Source organism: Saccopteryx bilineata, chromosome 12, assembly GCF_036850765.1.
Source record: "Saccopteryx bilineata isolate mSacBil1 chromosome 12, mSacBil1_pri_phased_curated, whole genome shotgun sequence".
NCBI lineage: Eukaryota > Metazoa > Chordata > Mammalia > Chiroptera > Emballonuridae > Saccopteryx > Saccopteryx bilineata.
In genome coordinates this window covers 26,484,053-26,506,142 of record NC_089501.1, presented here as the reverse complement: position 1 = coordinate 26,506,142, position 22,090 = coordinate 26,484,053, and the positions used below count along the sequence as shown (strand labels likewise).

The 22,090-nt window shown below is 38.8% G+C and overlaps 1 protein-coding gene across 1 annotated transcript in view; it reads right to left on the bottom strand.

The window, feature by feature from the left end:
• Positions 1–22,090, bottom strand: part of TMEM200A (transmembrane protein 200A) — an 87,433-nt gene that overhangs the window by 26,030 nt on the left and 39,313 nt on the right. The gene's annotated exons all lie outside the window — the stretch shown is intronic.

The window sequence follows — 22,090 nt, the reverse complement described above, 5'->3', positions numbered from 1 at the left end:
TCAATAAATAAGTTAATTGAATATAAAAACATACAATAGAGTAAGCAATTTCATTTGGAGACTATTTTTCCACACAAACACAGAACTGGAGAACACACACCAAAATGTATACAGCTTTCTATAGTCTACTACTCACTGACCTACATAAATAGTCTTGTTGTAACTAAAGGCCCACAGAAAAATATACATAAAGAAAATAATCCTGTTAAGCCACTTGGAAAAAAGCTCTGTCTATAGTTCAGCTAAATATAATTTTTCTTTGTTCATCAGCTAAAAAAAATTCAAATAGATTACTTAAAATGTGGACTTTTATTTCTTTCAGCTAATGTGTGCCTTTATTTTCAAAAGTTAAATTACTTTGTTGTTACATCAAGAGCAATTTAAGAGCTACACCAATGACTCTATATCTCAAATAAGTCAGCTAAGTGATAAAATTCCTTGTGAAAAATTGCAGGCACCCTAACTGGCTTTATCTCCCACCAATATAGCTGAAGTAACTCTTTTTTAATGATTTCAAAAAGGCCAACTGGCTAGCTAGCTAGATACTAGGATACCGAGTACAATAAAAACACTAATAGATTTCTCGAATAGTTGGTTAAAAGGTCCAAATGTCTCTGCTACAGAGAAGCGACCCCTTTACCCTTGTAAGGTACCCAGCATTGTGCTTAGTGGGCACAAGACCAATACACTAAGACCAAATTCAGCCTTCATAAGTTCTGGGCAGGCAATGCCTTTGGCTTTCTCTCTCTAGAAGGTCTTCTGGGACAAGATAGTTCCAATGTGCAGGAATTCATAATCCGTAACAATCAAAACATTCGGGAGATATATAAAAGGGAGCACGCGTATTATGATGTCATAAAGGGAGAGAAATAAGATCATGCCAACAGTTCAAAGGCAGCATGAGGAACTAAGCAAAACCAGTACCTGAAAATAGCATCAGAAGTCTTCGAGCAAGGGGAGCAAGGGGCACGGAAGAGTTCATTCTGACAGTACGCTGCTCAAAATGTGGCAACGCAGGTGTGACCTGTGGCCTTGTTAAAGAAAAATATCACATGACCTCACTCATTTGAGGAAGCCAATGAACAATGTAAACTGAGGAATGGAATAGAGACAGAGGAGGGATCAAAGGGCCCAGAGGAAAAGAGGGCAGAGGGAAAGGGGATGATGGGATGGGATAAACCTGAAGGGAAGGGGGAGGGCGCTGTGGGGAGGAGGGCTAGGGAGATGTTGAGGGGAATACGGGGGAGGGGGGATGCATTCGGGCAACACTAGAATCTATGTAAACACAGTAAACTAAAATCAATAAAAAATGCAAATACATGGGCCCACTGCCACCTGAGTCACAAATCAGGGGGATGGGCCCGCCCTTGTGTTTTAAGAGCCCTCCAGGTATTCTGATCTGATGCTGGCAGGGGTTTGTGGGCCACAGACCTGGAGCAATTTCCTCAACAGACCCAACAGTCTACTCAGATGACACAGGGGGAGGGAACTGTGACTGCCTTTCTTCTAAAACAGAACTCTTTTTCAGGAGTTGAGGGAGTTGGGGGAGGGAACGCTATTCTTAGAGAATATGGCTGGAGACACGTTTCCAGCAATGCAAGCAGGATTAGGGAGACTCTTTCTTGCTTCCGCAGGGGTCAGCATCTGACACTGAAGGATAGAAGAAAAGACTAGCAAGGAAGAGACAGTTAGCATAGGCTTTCAGAGGCTCCTGCACTGAGAAAATGTATGTATCCCTGCGCTGTCCCTCTTCCTGGAACTCCTTAAAACAGGACAATAACTTTGCTGCACATTCACTCTGTTCTTCATTCACAGTCAGTGAAGACTCATTAAGTTCCAGATGCTGCTGGGCACTGGGGACCCAGGAATAAAAGACCTTTTCTCTAGAGGGGCTCCCAGGCCAGAATAACACAGTAAAGATGAACGTACCCCATGACATAACACTGTGGTTACATGTATCCATCAAACATCAATCACAGTGGCTGAGAGTTCCTCCTTAGAAGGAAAGAATAAAGAAATAAGGCATAAGAATGGTCTCCTACCAAGGAAAGAAAGATACAAGAGGACTCTAAAAAAACAAACAAACAAAAAAACCAACAGACCTATTTTTGCCTAAAATGCTCTGACTACAATCTGACCTGGTTCCCATCATCCTGGAACAATCCGTAAATGATAAACAGTGCTGTGGGTTCTGCAGCTTAACATCGTACAAAGGCACATGCAGAAATAAGGTCAGACACTGAAAAATAATGAACCTGGCTCCATAAAATGAAAGGTAGAATTCTAATCCTCTTTGTTCTTTAGCAGTTTATAAATCACCAGTTCCCCATCTGGATAGAAAAGAATAGCTGATCACTGTTACCCATAAGTCATCTGAGTCATTATGCTATGTCTGCGTACTACCCTGAGATATTTCTGTCATGCAAGGGTATGGTTATGCAGCCCTACATTTTCTAGACAGACTTTGTTTTAGAGCAGTGGTCCCCAATCCCCGGGCTGCGGACCAGTAACGGTCCGTGGGCCATTTGGTACCGGTCCGCAGAGAAAGACAATAACTTACATTATTTCCGTTTTATTTAAATTTAAGTCTGAATGATGCTTTATTTTTAAAAAATGACCAGATTCCCTCTGTTATATTCATCTAAGACTCACTCTTGACACTTGTCTTGTAAGTTTGACAATTATATTTAAAAATACCAGTTTTTATGCCGGTCGCATAATTTTATTTTGTGCATTTATCCATCCCACCCTAAAGGCCGGTCCGTGAAAATATTTTCTGACATTAAACCGGTCCATGGCCCAGAAAAGGTTGGGGACCACTGTTTTAGAGGTTTCAAATGGACACTAGATGCAACAGGCTGAAATAAGTTTCTAACAACCATTATTAATAAAGTTGATAACCAATGGAGTCATAACTATTCCTACTATTTACTTAGTTCTTATAAGGTGCCAGATATGGTGCTTTGTGGTTCTTTTTTTGTTGCTGTTTTTGTATTTTGTGTGTGTGTGTGTGACAGAGATGGAAAGAGAGGGACAGACAGACAGGAAGGAGATGAGAAGCATCAATTCTTCATTGCAGCTCCTTAGTCATTCATTGATTGCTTTCTCATCTGTGCCTCGACCAGGGGATGGGGAGCTACAGCAAAGCGAGTGACCCCTTGCTCAAGCGAGCAACCTTGGTCTCAAGTCAGCAACCTTTAGGCTCAAGCCAGCAACCCTGTGCTCAAATTAGTTAGCCCGCATTCAAGCTGGATGAGCCTGCACTCAAGCTGGCAACCTCAGGGTTATGAATCTGTCCTCTGTGTCCCAGACTGATGTTCTATTCACTGTGCCATCATCTGGTTAGGTTTTAATTCACTAACTTAACTCTCCTGACAACCGTAATAGGACCAAGTGTTGGTCATTAGGGCTGTTTACCAATATTCCAGTTCTTCCAGGCCATAGGCCCATTGTTGGGTTGCAATTTCTTGACCCCATGAAGTTAGGCAAGAGAGGTGGATTGCTTTGGTCAGTGAGATGTGAGTGAAGAGATGTGTGTTTCTTTTCTGCAAAAATCTTTAAGAGGCTGTGTGTGATTTGCTATGATCCCTTCCCCTTGCCATGGTGACCAATATCCTTCCAGATAGTAAACTCAGTCATCCTAGGTTCTCATAGAAAGATGCAATAGAAGAGCCACTGGTCAACCCACGATGGACATACATGAATGAGAAATACATTTTGTTATTTTAATTCACTGAGATTTAAGGGTTGTTTGTTTTGGCACATAACCTATTTTGACTGATGTAGTTTGGTACTATTATTATTCCAATGTTATATATAAAGAAACTGAGAGTCAGAGAGGCTAAAAATAACTTAGTAAAACACAGAGAAGGAGTGTCACCAGGTAAATGCATTTTTGTTGAATGCCTGATCTTTTAGTTTCAGGAACCAAGGGGAATGAGTTAACTGATTTCTCAAAGATTCGTTTCTCATGATTTCAGCTTATACTTTGCCAAACTGATATGTGATAATATCACATGACCAAACATTTCTCAGAGACTGCCTTCATGTAAAGAGATTGAGCACGTTGCCCACTGTGAATCAGCTGGTACGCAGACAAAGGAAGGGTCCAAACCTAGATCTTTCTGACCCTAGAGCTTGGGATTTTATTACAAAGCTACATTGCTTTTATAGCTAAATCTATCCAAAAAGACTAAAACTTCTGGTCTTTATTGGCTGTAATCTTGAGGTTATAAGAGAAGTTATGGCTTCAGGTTTTATTTCTAGAGTGAGAATACTTATCCTCTTTTCCTTGTAGGTTGCTATGAGCTAAATTCAGTTTAAAGGGTTCGCAACCTACACAGCAACAGAATTAGAACTAGTAAATAGTAAAACTTCAGTTCTAGGACATTCCTTGGTTTATGAGTGGCTCTAAAAATTAGGAGTAGTGCTTTGTAGTCACCTCTTTTAGAAGAAAAGCTTTCCCTGGTTGGCTGGCGTATGGACATCCTGGATTTGATTCCCGGTCAGGGCACAATAAGAAACAGCCATCTGTTTCTCTTCTTCTCCCTCTCCCTCTTCTCTCCCTCTTTCCCTCTCACAGCCAGTGGCTCAGTTGGTTTGAGCATGGGCCCCAGACACTGAGAGTAACTCAGCTGGTCCAAGTGTCGGCTTCAGGCACCGAGGACAGTTCAGTTGATTCGAGCACCTTCCCCAGACAGGGGTTGTCAGGTAAATCCCAGTTAGGGTGCATGCAGGAGTCTGTCTCTCTATCTCCCATCATTTCACTTAAAAAAAAAAGAAGAAGAAAAGCTTTTTACTTTCATTATTAGGGATGAATATATTTCATTACGGATTCCTCAAACAATATTAAACATAATTTAATTTTGTCTTGATGACTCAGAGTTGTTTTGATTTGAATATCAACTAGGAGTCATGGTTTTGTGCGATACTCTGAAAACCTTGTGAAAGCCAAGGTCTTTAGAAGCTTAAGATCAAGAATGGGAAATGACTTTTTCTTTTTTTTTTTTTTTTTTTTTTCTTTTTTCTGAAGCTGGAAACGGGGAGAGACAGTCAGACAGACTCCCGCATGCGCCCGACCGGGATCCACCCGGCACGCCCACCAGGGGCGACGCTCTGCCCATACTGGGCGTCGCCATGTTGCGACCAGAGCCACTCTAGCGCCTGAGGTAGAGGCCACAGAGCCATCCCCAGCGCCCGGGCCATCTTTGCTCCAATGGAGCTTTGGCTGCGGGAGGGGAAGAGAGAGACAGAGAGGAAAGCGCGGCGGAGGGGTGGAGAAGCAAATGGGCGCTTCTCCTGTGTGCCCTGGCCGGGAATCGAACCCGGGTCCTCCGCACGCTAGGCCGACGCTCTACCGCTGAGCCAACCAGCCAGGGCGGGAAATGACTTTTTCAAAGCATAATCATACCACTAGGCAAATGTGATCAGTGCTGTCATACAAGTAAAGGTCCACACAAGTCTGGGGGAGGGCAAGACAACTCTGCTGACAACTGATGCAGCCGTTGGGAACAGTGGGTCACTGCAACAACTTCCCCTGTCCAGCTTGTCCTGTCTGGGGGCCTTAGAAATGAGAGAAACAAGTGAATAGGTTTATCGATATTAGGTGACAATTAAGAGCAGGGAAAGTTGAAGTGAAGACTTTGGGTATGACATCTATTTAACTTTTTTTTTTCACTTTTTCAGTATGTGTGTATTTCTTGGTTTTGCTGCATTCTTAGTAGGTCTGCAAATTTCCAGTGAGTATAAAGTTATATATGTTTGATTAGCCTTTAGGTTAAAGAGTTGTTTAGATATGTTGTAGCATAAATACAAGAAAGTAATATCTTCTACATTTTACATTCTTTTACATTTTCATAAAGAATCTTTTTCACTAGTTCAGGACTTACCAATATATTTAAATTGCTTCACTTGAAAGACTCTATATGTAGCTATGCATTGCAAAATCCACTGAACCTAAGTAGACAAGACTGCTTAATGATGATATTTTCATACAAATTTTTAAAAATTACACTCATTTGTGCTCAAGTTTTCATTACCTGGGGTTTTTTTTTTAGCTCCATTGTCATAATAACTCAATGCCAAAAGCAAGTATCAGTTTATTTATTTATTATAATCCATCCAACAAATATTGACTGAGCATTTGCTATGTCTAAAGTGCCTTGCTGGGGACCAGGGATAAAATGATAAACAATTCAGACTTGATTTTTATGTCACTGAATCTTTTTTTTTCCTTATTTTTTCCATTGATTTGAGAGAGAGAGGAACAGAGAAACCGAGAGAAACATTAACTTATTCTACTTAGTTGTTCCATTTAGTTGTACACTCATTGATTGCTTCTTGCACATGCCTTGACCAGGGATTAAACCTACAACCTTGGTAAGCCAGGTGGATGCTTAATCTACTGAGGCACCCAGCCAGGGCACGTCCTTGAATCTTTACACATTAGATGGCAGTTAGTCTTTTTGTTTTGTTTTGTTTTGTTTTGTCTTTACTTAATAGCACAACTTCAGATACCCTTCAAGAATCATCTTGTGAGCAGCAGGAAAGGAGGCATCTACTGACAATTAAGTAGAGAAAAGGTGATATCATAGACAGAGGAAGGGTGGGCAGATTCATCATAATTTAAGCTATGAGTGTGGTCCTCAAAAAAGTCTCATTTTCTTCTCAAAATTTAAAGATCTGTGGTGTTATGGAAACTTCAATTATCTTTTTTCTAATTACTGACATGTAGTTCTCTTTAAATTTGTTTTTTTTTTTTTTTTTAATAAATTTTTATTAATGGTAATGGGATGACATTAATAAATCAGGGTACATATATTCAAAGAAAACATGTCTAGGTTATTTTGTCATCAAATTATGTTGCAAACCCCTCGCCCAAAGTCAGATTGTCCTCCGTCACCCTCTATCTAGTTCTCTGTGCCCCTCCCCCTCCCCCTAACTCTCTTCCTCCCTCCCTCCCATGTCCTCCCTCCCCCCCCATCCTTGGTAATCACCACACTCTTGTCCATGTCTCTTAGTCTCATTTTTATGTTCCACCAATGTATGGAATCATGTAGTTCTTGTTTTTTTCTGATTTGCTTATTTCACTCCTTATAATGTTATCAAGATCCCACCATTTTGCTGTAAATGATCTGATGTCATCATTTCTTAAGGCTGAGTAGTATTCCATGGTGTATATGTGCCACATCTTCTTTATCCAGTCTTCTATTGAAGGGCTTTTTGGTTGTTTCCATGTCTTGGCCACTGTGAACAGTGCTGCAATGAACATGGGGCTACATGTGTCTTCACGTATCAATGTTTCTGAGGTTTTGGGGTATATACCCAGTAGAGGGATTGCTGGGTCATAAGGTAGTTCTATTTGCAGTTTTTTGAGGAACCACCATACTTTCCTCCATAATGGTTGTACTACTTTACAGTCCCACCAACAGTGAATGAGGGTTCCTTTTTCTCCACAGCCTCTCCAACATTTGCTATTACCCGTCTTGTTGATAATAGCTAATCTAACAGGAGTGAGGTGGTATCTCATTGTAGTTTTGATTTGCATTTCTCTAATAACTAATGAAGCTGAGCATCTTTTCATATATCTGTTGGCCATTTGTATCTCTTCCTGGGAGAAGTGTCTGTTCATGTCCTCTTCCCATTTTTTTATTGGATTGTTTTTTTGTTTGTTGTTGAGTTTTGTGAGTTCTTTGTAAATTTTGGATATTAGGCCCTTATCTGAGCTGTCGTTTGAAAATATCAGTTCCCATATAGTTGGCTGTCTGTTTATTTTGATATCAGTTTCTCTTGCTGAGCAAAAACTTTTAATTCTGATGTAGTCCCATTCATTTATCTTTGCCTTCACTTCTCTTGCCATTGGAGTCAAGTTCATAAAATGTTCTTTAAAACCCAGGTCCATGATTTTAGTACCTATGTCTTCTTCTATGTACTTTATTGTTTCAGGTCTTATATTTAGGTCCTTGATCCATTTTGAATTAATTTTAGTACACGGGGACAGGCTGTAGTCGAGTTTCATTCTTTTGCATGTGGCTTTCCAGTTTTCCCAACACCATTTGTTGAAGAGGCTTTCTTTTCTCCATTGTGTGTTGTTGGCCCCTTTATCAAAGATTATTTGACCATATATATGTGGTTTTATTTCTGGGCTTTCTATTCTGTTCCATTGGTCTGAGTGTCTATTTTTTTGCCAATACCATGCTGTTTTGATTATCGTGGCCCTATAATATAGTTTAAAGTCAGGTATTGTAATGCCCCCAGCTTCATTCTTTTTCCTTAGGATTGTTTTGGCTATTCGGGGCTTTTTATAGTTCCATATAAATCTGATGATTTTTTGTTCCATTTCTTTAAAAAATCTCATAGGGATTTTGATGGGAATTGCATTAAATTTGTATATTGCTTTGGGTAATATGGCCATTTTGATTATATTTATTCTTCCTATCCAAGAACAAGGAATATTTTTCCATCTCATTGTATCTTTTTCAATTTCCCTTAACAATGCTTTGTAATTTTCATTATATAGGTCCTTTACGTTCTTTGTTATGTTTATTCCTAGGTATTTTATTTTTTTTTGTTGCAATCGTGAAGGGGATTATTTTTTTGAGTTCGTTTTCTAATATTTCATTGTTGGCATATAGAAAGGCTATGGACTTTTGTATGTTAATTTTGTATCCTGCGACCTTACTGTATTGGTTTATTGTTTCTAATAATCTTTTTGTGGAGTCCTTCGGGTTTTCGATGTATAGGATCATATCATCAGCAAAAAGTGATAGCTTTACTTCTTCTTTTCCGATATGGATGCCTTTTATTTCTTTGTCTTGTCTGATTGCTCTGGCCAGAACTTCTAGCACCACGTTGAATAAGAGTGGAGAGAGTGGACAACCCTGTCTTCTTCCTGATTTAAGGTAGAAAGTCCTCAGTTTTATGCCGTTTAATAGGATGTTGGCTGATGGTTTATCATATATGGCCTTTATCATGTTGAGATATTTTCCTTCTATACCCATTTTTTTGAGAGTCTTAAACATAAAATTGTGTTGTATTTTATCAAAAGCCTTTTCTGCATCTATTGATAAGATCATGTGGTTTTTGTTCTTTGTTTTGTTGATATGGTGTATTACGTTAACCGTTTTGCGTATGTTGAACCATCCTTGAGATTCTGGGATGAATCCCACTTGATCATGATGTATTATTTTTTTAATATGTTGTTGTATTCGGTTTGCCAGTATTTTGTTTAGTATTTTAGCATCTGTATTCATTAGAGATATTGGTCTGTAGTTTTCTTTCTTTGTGCCATCCTTGCCAGGTTTTGGTATGAGGGTTATGTTGGCCTCATTGAATGTGTTTGGAAGTATTGCTTCTTCTTCAATTTTTTGGAAGACTTTGAGTAGAATAGGAACCAAGTCTTCTTTGAATGTTTGATAGAATTCACTAGTATAACCGTCTGGGCCTGGACTTTTATTTTTGGGGAGATTTTTAATAGTTTTTTCTATTTCCTCCCTGCTGATTGGTCTGTTTAGGCTTTCTACTTCTTCATGACTCAGTCTAGGAAGGTTGTATTGTTCTAGGAATTTATCCATTTCTTCTAGATTGTTGTATTTGGTGGCATATAATTTTTCATAGTATTCTACAATAATTCTTTGTATTTCTATGATGTCTGTGGTGATCTCTCCTCTTTCATTTTGGATTTTATTTATTTGAGTCCTGTGTCTTTTTTCCTTGGTGAGTCTTGCCAAGGGTTTGTCAATTTTGTTGATCTTTTCAAAGAACCAGCTCCTTGTTTTATTGATTTTTTTCTATAGTTTTTCTGTTCTCTATTTCATTTATTTCTGCTCTGATTTTTATTATCTCCTTTCTTCGGCTGGTTTTGGGTTGTCTTTGTTCTTCTTTTTCTAGTTCCTTAAGGTGTGAAGTTAAGTGGTTTACTTCGGCTCTCTCTTGTTTGTTCATATAGGCCTGAAGTGATATGAACTTTCCTCTTATTACTGCTTTTGCTGCATCCCAGAGATTCTGATATGTCGTATTGTCATTTTCATTTGTCTGTATATATCTTTTGATTTCTGCGCTTATTTCTTCTTTGACCCATTCATTTTTTAGAAGTATGTTGTTTAGTTTCCACATTTTTGTGGGTTTTTCCCCCTCTTTTTTGCAGTTGAATTCTAGTTTCAAGGCTTTATGATCAGAAAATATGCTTGGTACAATTTCAATTTTTCTAAATTTGCTGATATTGTCTTTGTGGCCCAACATATGGTCAATTCTTGAGAATGTTCCATGTACACTAGAGAAAAATGTATACTCTGTCGCTTTGGGATGAAGTGTCCTGTAGATGTCTATCATATCCAGGTGTTCTAGTATTTCGTTTAAGGCCACTATATCTTTATTGATTCTCTGTTTGGATGACCGATCTAGAGCCGTCAGCGGTGTATTGAGGTCTCCAAGTATGATTGTATTTTTGTTAGTTTTTGTTTTAAGGTCAATAAGTAGCTGTCTTATATATTTTGGTGCTCCTTGGTTTGGTGCATATATATTAAGGATTGTTATGTCTTCTTGATTCAACTTCCCCTTAATCATTATGAAATGACCATTTTTGTCTCTGAGTACTTTTTCTGTCTTGTAGTCAGCATTATTAGATATGAGTATTGCTACGCCTGCTTTTTTTTGGGTGTTGTTTGCTTGGAGTATTGTTTTCCAGCCTTTCACTTTGAATTTGTTTTTATCCTTGTTGCTTAGATGTGTTTCTTGTAGGCAGCATATAGTTGGATTTTCTTTTTTAATCCATTCTGCTACTCTGTGTCTTTTTATTGGTAAGTTTAATCCATTTACATTTAGTGTAATTATTGACACTTGTGGGTTCCCTACTGCCATTTTATAAATTGCTTTCTGTTAGTTTTGTATCTAGTTTGATTCTTCTCTTTTGTTTTTCTATCATTTGTTTATGTTTGTTTGTGTTCCATACTTCTTTCCTCTGTTGCTACCTTTTTTAAGTCAAGTGTTTTTGTGGTGGTTTTTTTAAGGGTGGTTACCATTAAGTAATGAAAAGGGTACCTACCATATTCATTGTAGTACCCTATCTTATAAGTATTTCTGCACTTCATCATCCTTTGCTACTGTTAATCTCCATCCTCTCCCCCCTTTTATTCCTTTGTTGTCACAGTTTAAGTTTGGTTTTATTGTGTTCTTGGTGGAGCTGTTACTTGTGGTGTTGTTTTCTTTTGTTCTTTGAATCTGGTTGGAAAACCCCCCTTAGTATTTCCTGGAGTGGGGGCTTTCTGTTGATAAATTCTCTCATCTTTTCTGTATTTGTGAATGTTTTTATATCTCCTTCATACTTGAAGGATAGCTTTGATGGGTATAGTATTCTTGGCTGAAAGTTCCTCTCTTTCAGGGCTTTAAATATTGGGGTCCACTCTCTTCTAGCTTGTAGAGTTTCTGCTGAGAAATCTGATGATAATCTAATAGGCCTTCCTTTATATGTTGTACTCTTCTTTTCCCTGGCTGCCTTGAGAATTTTTTCTTTGTCATTGGTTTGTGTCAACTTTATTATGATGTGCCTTGGAGTGGGTTTGTTGGGGTTAAGAAAACTTGGTGTTCTGTTTGCTTCTTGAATTTGAGGCTTTAGTTCCTTCCACAGGCTTGGGAAGTTCTCGTCTATTATTTGTTTGAGTATATTCTCCATTCCATTTTCTTTCTCTTCTCCCTCTGATATACCTATTATTCTTATGTTATTCTTTCTGATGGAGTCAGACAATTCCTGTAGGGCTTTCTCATTTTTTATTATTTTTGAGTCTCTTTCTTCTTCTCTCTGTTGTGCCTCAAGTTGTTTGTCTTCTATTTCACTAATCCTATCTTCAATCTGGGCTGTTCTGTTAGCTAAGCTTGTTACCTCGTTTTTTAGCTCGTGAATTGAGTTTTTCATTTCTGTTTGATTTGTTTTTATAGTTTCAATTTCCTTGGTAATATATTCTTTGTGTTCATTGAGTTGTTTTCTGATCTCCCTATATTGCCTTTCTGTGTTTTCTTGTATATCTCTGAGTATTTTTAAGATTTCTAGTTTAAATTCTCTGTCATTTAGCTCCAAGGCTTCCAATATGTTAAGTCTTTTCTCCATAGATTTTTCCACATCTATTTGTGTTACCTCTCTTTCTTTTGTATCCATAATATTCGATTTCCTCTTTCTTATCGGCATCTGAGGGTGGTCTTATTGATAGCACGCAGGCGCACTCCCTGGCGGCTTGAATGAGCGTCGCTGCGGTAGCTTCCTCCACACCCTCGTCTCTCAGATTCAAGTGATAACAGTCCTTTTGCTTTCAGTTTGTGTGGAACTCCGGAATGCTCCGAGGATAAATTTTTCTGTTTCTAGTTGATAAATTTGTTGTGATTTAGGGGAGAGCTGTCGGACGCACTTCTCACGGCGCCATTTCCGTGACGTCACTCCTCCTAGTTCTCTTTAAATTATAAAAAACTGATTTCTTCACCAAGAAATGATACACTGCATTAATAATAAAGCTAGCTGTTGGCAAGTCATGCCCATACTAAACAATTCATCTCTTCAGGTTCCAACTTGTTTTTACTGTTTATAGGGTGCATGGGGAATTGTGGTGAGGAGGGGTTCTCTTACTCTCTTCGGCTCATCCTTCCACCTTAGCACCTTATCATGAACTTAGTAGGAAGAAAATAGACCTTCCCCCTTAAACCAAACCTCAGTTCTTTCCATCCACCATGGTCCTTAACTCCCAGCTTGCTTCCCGACTTCCTCCTGCTTCCTGAAAGGCTAAATTTCCAAGTCCTTAATGCTAAGGAATTCTCTTCTAGATAGGGTGATTGATAGTGGACAGATGATCTACAAAACAATAAAATCTTTTATACTGCCCCAAATAATTTATATCTTATGAGTTAATATGCCAAGAGTCTCTGACTCTCCCTTTCCTTTGTATTTCATTTCCAAAGGTTGGTCAGGAAGTTTGGTATGTTCCTGGCTCCAGAAAAACTGTGTATGAGCAAGAAAACATATCCCTCCAACCCCATATTTGTATTTGCTGGCTTACTTGTTTGTTACATGTCTTTTCCATTAGATCAGGAACTCTAAGTGAACATTTTTGTTCCCAAAATTCCTAGCATAGTGCTTGATGCATAGTATATTCCCAACACTTATTAAATGAAGGTAGAATCTTAGTCAAGAGGTGCCACACAAGTCATTTCTCTGTGCCCATAAGGTTGGCAATTCAAGAGAGACAATGCATGCACACATTCTTGTACAATGAACCAATATGTACATAGGAGGAATTATTATAGTATTTACAAACACCATTAATAAAAATATATCATCTTTACTGAAGCAAATGTGAATATTAAACTAGTAATAATTTTATAAAAATAATACTTTGAATTTCATTTTCTTTCAGGTTTCAAAGTAATTCATATACTGAATATTATATAAATACCATGGCCTCTTTTCCTTTTTATATTTTAAATGTTATAATTACATTAATTTTTACTAAGGCATTTATTTTAGAAGCAGTCGGAAGCAAGCTCTTCCTTGTTGTTTTCTTAATAATAAATTAAGTTTAACAACTATTTCACACTAATTGCCATTGAAATTCTCCTTCAAGTACAAAATAAATAATATTGTAAGAGAACAGGAATTAGTCCCCAAATCATACTCTTCAGTAAGCATTAGGCTCTAGTGTGAAGATTAAAAGTTCTTTTTGGAATAGAAAAGTTTGTCATATTTTAGGTGGATGATCTTCAAAAGCTCTAAGATGGCAAAACGTTGATATGTTCCAGAAACAGAGAAAAATGGCCAAGTGCTTGAGGCATAGTGAGGGCTAAATAGCACAAGATGAGACTGCATGAACGGATAGGCTTTGCTCATGTGTCTATACATAAGAACCATGGAATTGATGAAAAGTGTTTAAGCAGGTTAGTGACATGATTCGACATGCAGACACCACTTTGGCAGCTGTGAAGATAATGAAGTTCAAGGTGACAAGAATAAAGGTGATTTCCAGGGGTAGGATGAAGGAGGGTATAGGGGAAATAATAATGGACAAAGACTTAATCTAGTGGAGGGTGAACACACAATAGGGTGTACAGAGATATGTTGTAGAATTGGCACCTGAAACTTGTATAAGTGTCACTCCAATAAATTCGAGGATGAGGAAGAGGAGGAGGAGGAGGAGGAAAAAGAAGAAGAAGAAGAAGAAGAAGAAGAAGAAGAAGAAGAAGAAGAAGAAGCAGAGAAAGAGGAAGAAGAGGAGGAGGAGGAAGAAAAAGAAGAAGGAGATCAGATAAAAGATGTTGGTGGGACAGGAGGTATTGAAAAGAATAGAACAAATCACAGAATGCACAGAGCTATTCTACATAAAGAACCACTGATATATGTAGATCTCTCACTAAGAGAATATTTGTGCCATTCATTGGGATAGAGGAGACTGGGAAGATTATGTGTGTTTAAGAGGGTAATGTTGAAAATCAAGAGTTTGGGTGTGAGTATGCTTAGTTTGAGAAGCCTATGAGACATCAAAACAAAAATATCATAGAGGAACTGGCTATAGGAGCAGTGGGACCCAGGTATTGGCTACTTGGCATGTCTATTTGGATATTTCGCAAACATCTCAATGAGAAGGTTGTGGCACAATTGAGATAAAGAGGCAGTCCAAAGTAGAGGACTTTGAAGGCAATTCCAAAATTAAATTCTAGGCTGGAACTATAAATTCAGAGTCATCAGTATACATCCTCATATATAAAATGGGGAGTACCTTTGTTTAATTTAAAAGACCACAGATGTGATGGAATGTAAAAGAGGACCTTCTGGTACTTAATTCTGAAGTTTTCATCATGGATTTCTCTAGATACAACATGCTCTGCAGATAACTTACTTCTAAGTAATTAGATAGCACATGTCTATTTTGAAGAAGGCATGTTATTAATGTTTGTTTCTCAATGAATGCAGAATCAATTAAATGTCAAAGCTTTGCCTTATTAAAATATGTGCCTTCACATTAAAAAATAAATTGGCATGTGTAGACGTGAGCAATCATTTTTCTGCAATTATATGTTCCACAATCTTGGTGAAAAAATATGACTACAGAACTTTCAAGTTTAGAAAATTGTTAGGTAACTTCTAAAGCAACATTTAAAAATGGAATTGAGCCCCATTCTCCTTCATGAATAATTCATTCCTAAAGCCATTTGGTGGGGCTGAACAAGGAAGAAATCCATGCAAGAGTAAGGGAGCCATGGTGATGGGGAATGGGATGTTAGAACTTGGTTAGCATGAGGAAGATGTTCACTCAGAAGGGTGGCAACCCCAACCAGGGTGTCAAAATCTGAGGATCCCCACCAGGAGGAGGTGGGGAGGCCCAGTGAGAGTCTCAGAAGCCAAGCAAAACAAGAGGTATTTTCATGTGGGGCTGTAGTCTGGCACAAAGTATCAGAGCCTGACCCAGGTGAGATAGGACTCCCATGGGCGGGCACGGCAGCCTGACATGGTTCTGGACACCTCAGCAGCATGAAGAAGGAATGCTACGGTACAGTAGCCCAACACAGAGGATCAGGGCACTAACGCTGAGGATGGAAACCTCATGGGGTGGGATGGGAGCAGTTTGATGAAAGGCTGTTTATCTACCGAGCAGCAGCAATACCCTGAGAACAGGGAGCACATATACCTTCCAGGTCTTGGTTTCGAAATACCATTCTCCACTAAAAGGAATCAGGGCATCTGGGAGAAATGGGCATTTCAGAGCAAGGGCAGGAAAAGTATAAGATGATCTCAGAACATGTACCCTGCCCCACACACACACACACACAAAAAGGCAAGAAAATGCTCAAAGAGTAACAGGAGTATATAAAAAAAGACATAAAATCCAGCTTGAATTATCTGCCACTGGACAAATACGGGATAACAGATCATCAAAATAAATGATAGTAACAAATTATGACCTATTAAACCACAAGACCATAATAATGTAAATTAACAAATGAATAAAATGAAAGTTTAAGAAGGAACAAGATACTTGGATAAATTCAAAGTACCCCTTCACAGAATACTTAATTAAAAATGGAAAACAATGTGAAAATTTGCAGTAGCAGACCACCCTTAATTAAATGATCAAAGTGATCATCCTTATCATGGGATGAAGTGACATCATGCACTAACTGACACAGTGAGAATACAGCACTATGAAAGCATCCAGAATAAGCCACTGTAGCATAAAAAAGTGTTTTAAGCTAAAATCATTTGCATTCTTGAAACCCCTTATTTGCTTAAAAGCAGGACTTCCCAAAACAACTCAAAAAAATTTAATTTTCATAAGTCCCACCCTTGGGACCAACTCTTCTCTTTCAGAGAGAGAAATTGGTACGCATCCAAATAGATACTGTCACAAGACTATCATATTTCCCATCTATTCTCCTCAGGGCCCATTCATCTTTCCAAAAAATCATTTGTTCTCCCAGAAGTGCCCCTCTGGCCCTCCCCATTCCCTATTCAGGTGGTAATATAAACCCCAAATTTTAGGTGCCTCTTTGAATCACTTTTTTTGTGTGAACTCCTATGCATACACAATTAAATGTTTTTCTTTCCTCTTGCTAATCTGTCTTTCATCAGTTTAATTTGCAGGCCTTCAAACACTAAACCAAAGAAGAGAGAGAAAAAGTTATTTTATTTCCCAACAACCTCTTCTGGGAAACTCCTGCTAAACCAGAATCTAACAACAAGAAAGCATCAGAGAAAGCCACATTGAGAGACATCCTATAATAACTGACCTTTCAAGATCATGAAAATCTAAGAAGGACTAAGGAAACATTTTAGACTGAAAGAGACTGAAGAAATATGACCACTGGATCCAACATGTGATTCTGAACTAGATCCTTTTATTATAGAAACCATTATTGAGATAACTGAAAACACTTGCGTGGTGTCTGCATAGTAGATGGTAGCGATATACCAATATTGTTTTGAATTTTTTTTTTTTTTTTCTGAAGCTGGAAACAGGGAGAGACAGTCAGACAGACTCCCGCATGCGCCCGACCGGGATCCACCCGGCACGCCCACCATGGGGCGACGCTCTGCCCACCAGGGGGCGATGCTCTGCCCATCCTGGGCATCGCCATGTTGCGACCAGAGCCACTCTAGCGCCTGGGGCCGAGGCCAAGGAGCCAACCCCAGCGCCCGGGCCATCTTTGCTCCAATGGAGCCTTGGCTGCGGGAGGAGAAGAGAGAGACAGAGAGGAAGGGGGGGGGGTGGAGAAGCAAATGGGCGCTTCTCCTGTGTGCCCTGGCCGGGAATCGAACCTGGATCCTCCGCACGCTAGGCCGACGCTCTACCGCTGAGCCAACCGGCCAGGGTCTATTGTTTTGAATTTGATGGTTATATTGTAGAGAGTGTCTGTGCATGTAAGAAATACACACTGGAAGTTTAGAGTATTGTGCCAACAAGTTATTTTCAAATGGTTTAGAAAAAAAATTTTGTACTATCTTTGCAAAATTACTATAAGCATGAGTTTAAAAAAAGAAACACTTGACAAAAGGGCACTGATTTGCTTTAGCACCATATCCACTCACCCCAGCATACTCAATTAACTACTTGTTTGAAACAAATCTCCAATACAAACTGAGATGCCACACTGATTTTCTAAAACTTCTGTTTAACGTAGGTAGCCTCCCTGTTGTAGCCAAGCGTACATCCGCTGTGGTTTTCCCAGCACTGCGACAACACCAACAACGCGTTCGTAATGAAATAAGAAGGTTATGCCCCCAAAATTCAACCTTATAAGAATTAAGACATTAGTTCTTCAATATTTCACTTGGGCTTTTAAATTAATCATTTTTGTCATGTACACTGATTATCATTTAGCTTTATTCAAACAAGAGATATGCCACACTGAACAGGAGCAACATCTCATTTGTACCCGCCTTCTAAAAACTGTAAAATTATAAAATCATATGAATTTCATATGAAATAGACTTCTTAGCACTATTAGATAATTTCACAGAATTAAGAGGTTTTTCTTTACCTGGTTCTTTTCACATTTAAGCAACTACTATGTATTCTCTTTTAATGAAAACCTACTAGAAAATGCTCACAATCACAATTATGTCATTTGGATTTAAAAAAAAAATTTAATGGAAGAGTTAATATTACAGGCAGCTAACATTTTACCACTCCACCGATTTTGAATCCCCTTGAATTTTGGTCAGAGTTTTAATTGTCTGAGCAGATAATAATGTGCAAGATGAAAGCAAAGCAATGCAGCCAAACTGAGGTTGGTCCTCAGTTTCTCCTTAAATCCTGGAGCAAACAGAGGGAATTCCCACTCACAGAGAACTCAGGAAGGAGCTCTGATCACAGGGACACCGAGAATTCCACCCAGGAGAGTCGATAAGGCTCAATTCAATTCCGCAACTCAACTCAAACACATTCATTTTAGTTCCAAAAAACATGATGCTCAACCTAGCATTTTATTTTAAATAAATGTAGTATAAAATTTTGCTATTAGCCAGGTTCTATAAACTGCAATAAATATGACAGACCTTCTAAAAACTAAAAATTAACTCCCATAATTTTCTGATGTTTGAAGATTATAACCTACGTCAGAAACACAACTCACTGTTTTTACTTAAAAAGTGAATTTTTATTAAAAAGAGAGAGAACGAGTCTTACTGTATAAGGCACAATATTCCATAGAGAAAAACTGCCTTAAAAATTACAAGGTGACTGAATATAATTAATTCTGTCCTCTCAAATGCTAAACCACAGGCTTTTAAGACGTGGAATTATCTTTTTTTAAAAAAAAAAAATCTAACCACCTGCTAGTCATGAGATATCAAAATACTTTATAAGAGTGACAGGGGGAAAATCCTATCCATCTGAAGCATTTTCTGTCCATCAACTCTTTGAACTTGAGCCAGCTGTGCCACGAGGAGAAGTGAGAATTGCATTGCTTAAGTAGAGCTAAGCAAGGCTGGCAGCCCTGCACTCGGCCTCCAGAACCCTGCCGGATTCCAGGTAAACATGTGAGAAGAAGCTTGGAATCACTCAATCTGTCCTGTGTTAATTTACTTAAGATTACCACTGACTTCATAAAACAGTTTACTTCATATAAAGGCAAACATGTAAGTTCACAGGGTAAAGCATAACCACTTAAAAATATACACTAAAATTTAAAAATAAACTTTGAGGTACCAGGTGAGTTTATGTCCTGTGGGAAGCAGATGTCAAGACCACATTAGAAATATAAGAGATTATTGGTGGAAATGCCTGTGATAAATAAAGGGAGTAGGGTGCAGAAATAGGCAGAGAAAGCCTCAGCTCACCACAAACTCGTGGCAGCTGTGAACGGAAAGGGAGAAAGAGGGTCAAGTAGGAGGAGCGTCAGATGTGTGAGGGTCTAATGAAGTCTCTGCCAGCCCAAACTCAAGCAAAGACTTCCCACTAGCAGACTCCTGCATTGGTCAGAACTGGTGCCTTAATGGTACCCTGCCACACTCAGTCATTGCTGGGAGCAGCCCAGAGGAAGTGTGCGCCTGTGGTAATGCCGTGGTAGGTAAGAAGGCGTGGCACTTGCTGGCTGTTGGCCAACTACTGCATCTGGTTCCCTCACAAAGAGAGATGGGATGGCACACCTCATCAATGGCTTTAATGTAGAAATGATAAAACTAGCTAAACAGTGTGCATTTACTTCACAGTCTCTTCATGTCACTCTGCTACTTGAAAACTTTTCAGGATCACCCCCTCCCATTATCCACATAATATGCAAACTCAACAAAGCACGTGTCTGACTTTTCTGGTCAACCCATCTCCTACCTCTTCCCCATAAGCATCCCGCCTATGCTCAGCCACACACATTTACTCCTTCATCCACATGCCTCATGCCTTGTTGGCCTCCCTGGCTGTTCTCATGCTTCTTTCTTTGCCTGTGTCTGATTCCCCCACTCATTCTGAGCTACAACACCTGTCCAATTCATTCTGGGCTCTGGGTCCATGCAGAGCCTGGAGACAGAGATCACGGAAGGTAGAAGATGATGGAAGGCAAAGATTCATCATAGACTTTCTCCAGCTCCAAGTGTGGAAGAAAAATCCTCCAAAGGTGGCCACCTGGGCGGTAAAGCTAGAATGTTCTCCTGTGTCCTAAAGGCTGTGCAATCTGCTCTACCTGATCAGGGTTCATACCAATCTCTTTTGGGCCATTAGAGTCCTATGCACAATGGGGCAATAGTTGTACTATACTGAGCATACAGTTTCCACATCTCCCTTTTTACACTCTGCATTTCTCAAGTATGTCTTTCCACCTTTGTATGCCCACAATTTGCAGAGGAGCATAATAAGTACTCAATGCAGGTCTGATGAATGCACTGCATTTACTACAAATATCAGGATACTTGTGGTACGTAATTAACATCAATACAGTCATTTATAAAAATAAAAAAAGATAGAGGATAAAAAAAAATTCATGGATCGGGTTAAAAACATAGTCTCTTAAGCCTGTTTCAAAAGAGAATAAATTTCACATTTTTGAGAATTGCATTCCCTTTTCATATGGACCTTTTTATGCCTTTTCTGTCTCTTCAATGCCCTTTATCATCTGAGTTGCAAATATAAATATTTTTGTCTACTATGTTTTTTTCTCTGCTAGAGTGGAAATAATTTGAGGGCTGTATCTCCCATTCATCTCTTAGTTTCTTGTAGCACCAATCAGTGTTTCAAACATAGTAGACATTTATGATATGGACCAAGTCAAGTATCTTCATGTACATAAGTGTAAAGCAACAGGGGTAATCAGTGCTAGATTACTTGGATAATCCTTTAAATAGAGATAATTGAGGCAACAAAGTTCTGGTTTTGAATTACCTAGATAGCCAACTAAATGGGAAATGATATTTTCAAGCGACAGCTCAGATAAGGGCCTAATATCCAAAATTTACAAAGAACTCATAAAACTCAACAACAAATAAACAAACAATCCAATAAAAAAATGGGAAGAGGACATGAACAGACACTTCTCCCAGGAAGAAATACAAATGGCCAACAGATATATGAAAAGATGCTCATCTTCATTAGTTATTAGAGAAATGCAAATCAAAACTACAATGAGATACCACCTCACACCTGTTAGATTAGCTATTATCAACAAGACAGGTAATAGCAAATGCTGGAGAGGCTGTGGAGAAAAAGGAACCCTCATTCATTGTTGGTGGGACTGTAAAGTAGTACAACCATTATGGAAGAAAGTATGGTGGTTCTTCAGAAAACTGAAAATAGAACTACATTATGACCCAGCAATCCCTCTACTGGGTATATACCCCCAAAACTCAGAAATATTGATACGTAAAGACACATGTAGCCCCATGTTCATTGCAACATTGTTCACAGTGACCAAGACATGGAAACAACCAAAAAGCCCTTCAATAGAAGACTGGATAAAGATGTGGCACATATACACTATGAAATACTACTCAGCCATAAGAAATGATGACATCGGATCATTTACAACAAAATGGTGGGATCTTAATAACATTATAGAAAGTGAAATAAGTAAATCAGAAAAAACCAAGAACTACATGATTCCATACATTGGTGGGACATAAAAACGAGACTAAGAAACATGGACAAGAGTGTGGTGGTTACCGGGGGGAGAAGGGAGGGGGGGTGCAGGAGGGAAGGAGAGAGAGGGGGAGGAGGAGGGGGAGGGGCACAAAGAAAACTAGATAGAGGGTGATGGAGGACAATTTGACTTTGGGTGATGGGTATGTAACATAATTGAATGACAAAAAAACCTGGACGTGTTTTCTTTGAATATATGTACCCTGATTTATTGATGTCACCCCATTAACATTAATAAAAATTTATATTAAAAAAAAAGAATTACCTAGATCCTTATTTCAATTCTCTTTGCTAAACTTTGCAAATACAGACAAAATATATCTGCTGAACATCACCAATCCTACTACAGGAAAAGCCTTTCCCAGATGAGAAAAAGCTATTGATCCTGCTGCCAAGCAAGTGTGATTATTTCACAACCTTGACGCCTGAATCACATCTAAAGTGAACTGAATCCCTGAATAAAAGGAAACATTATGTTAGATGTTTTTCCAATT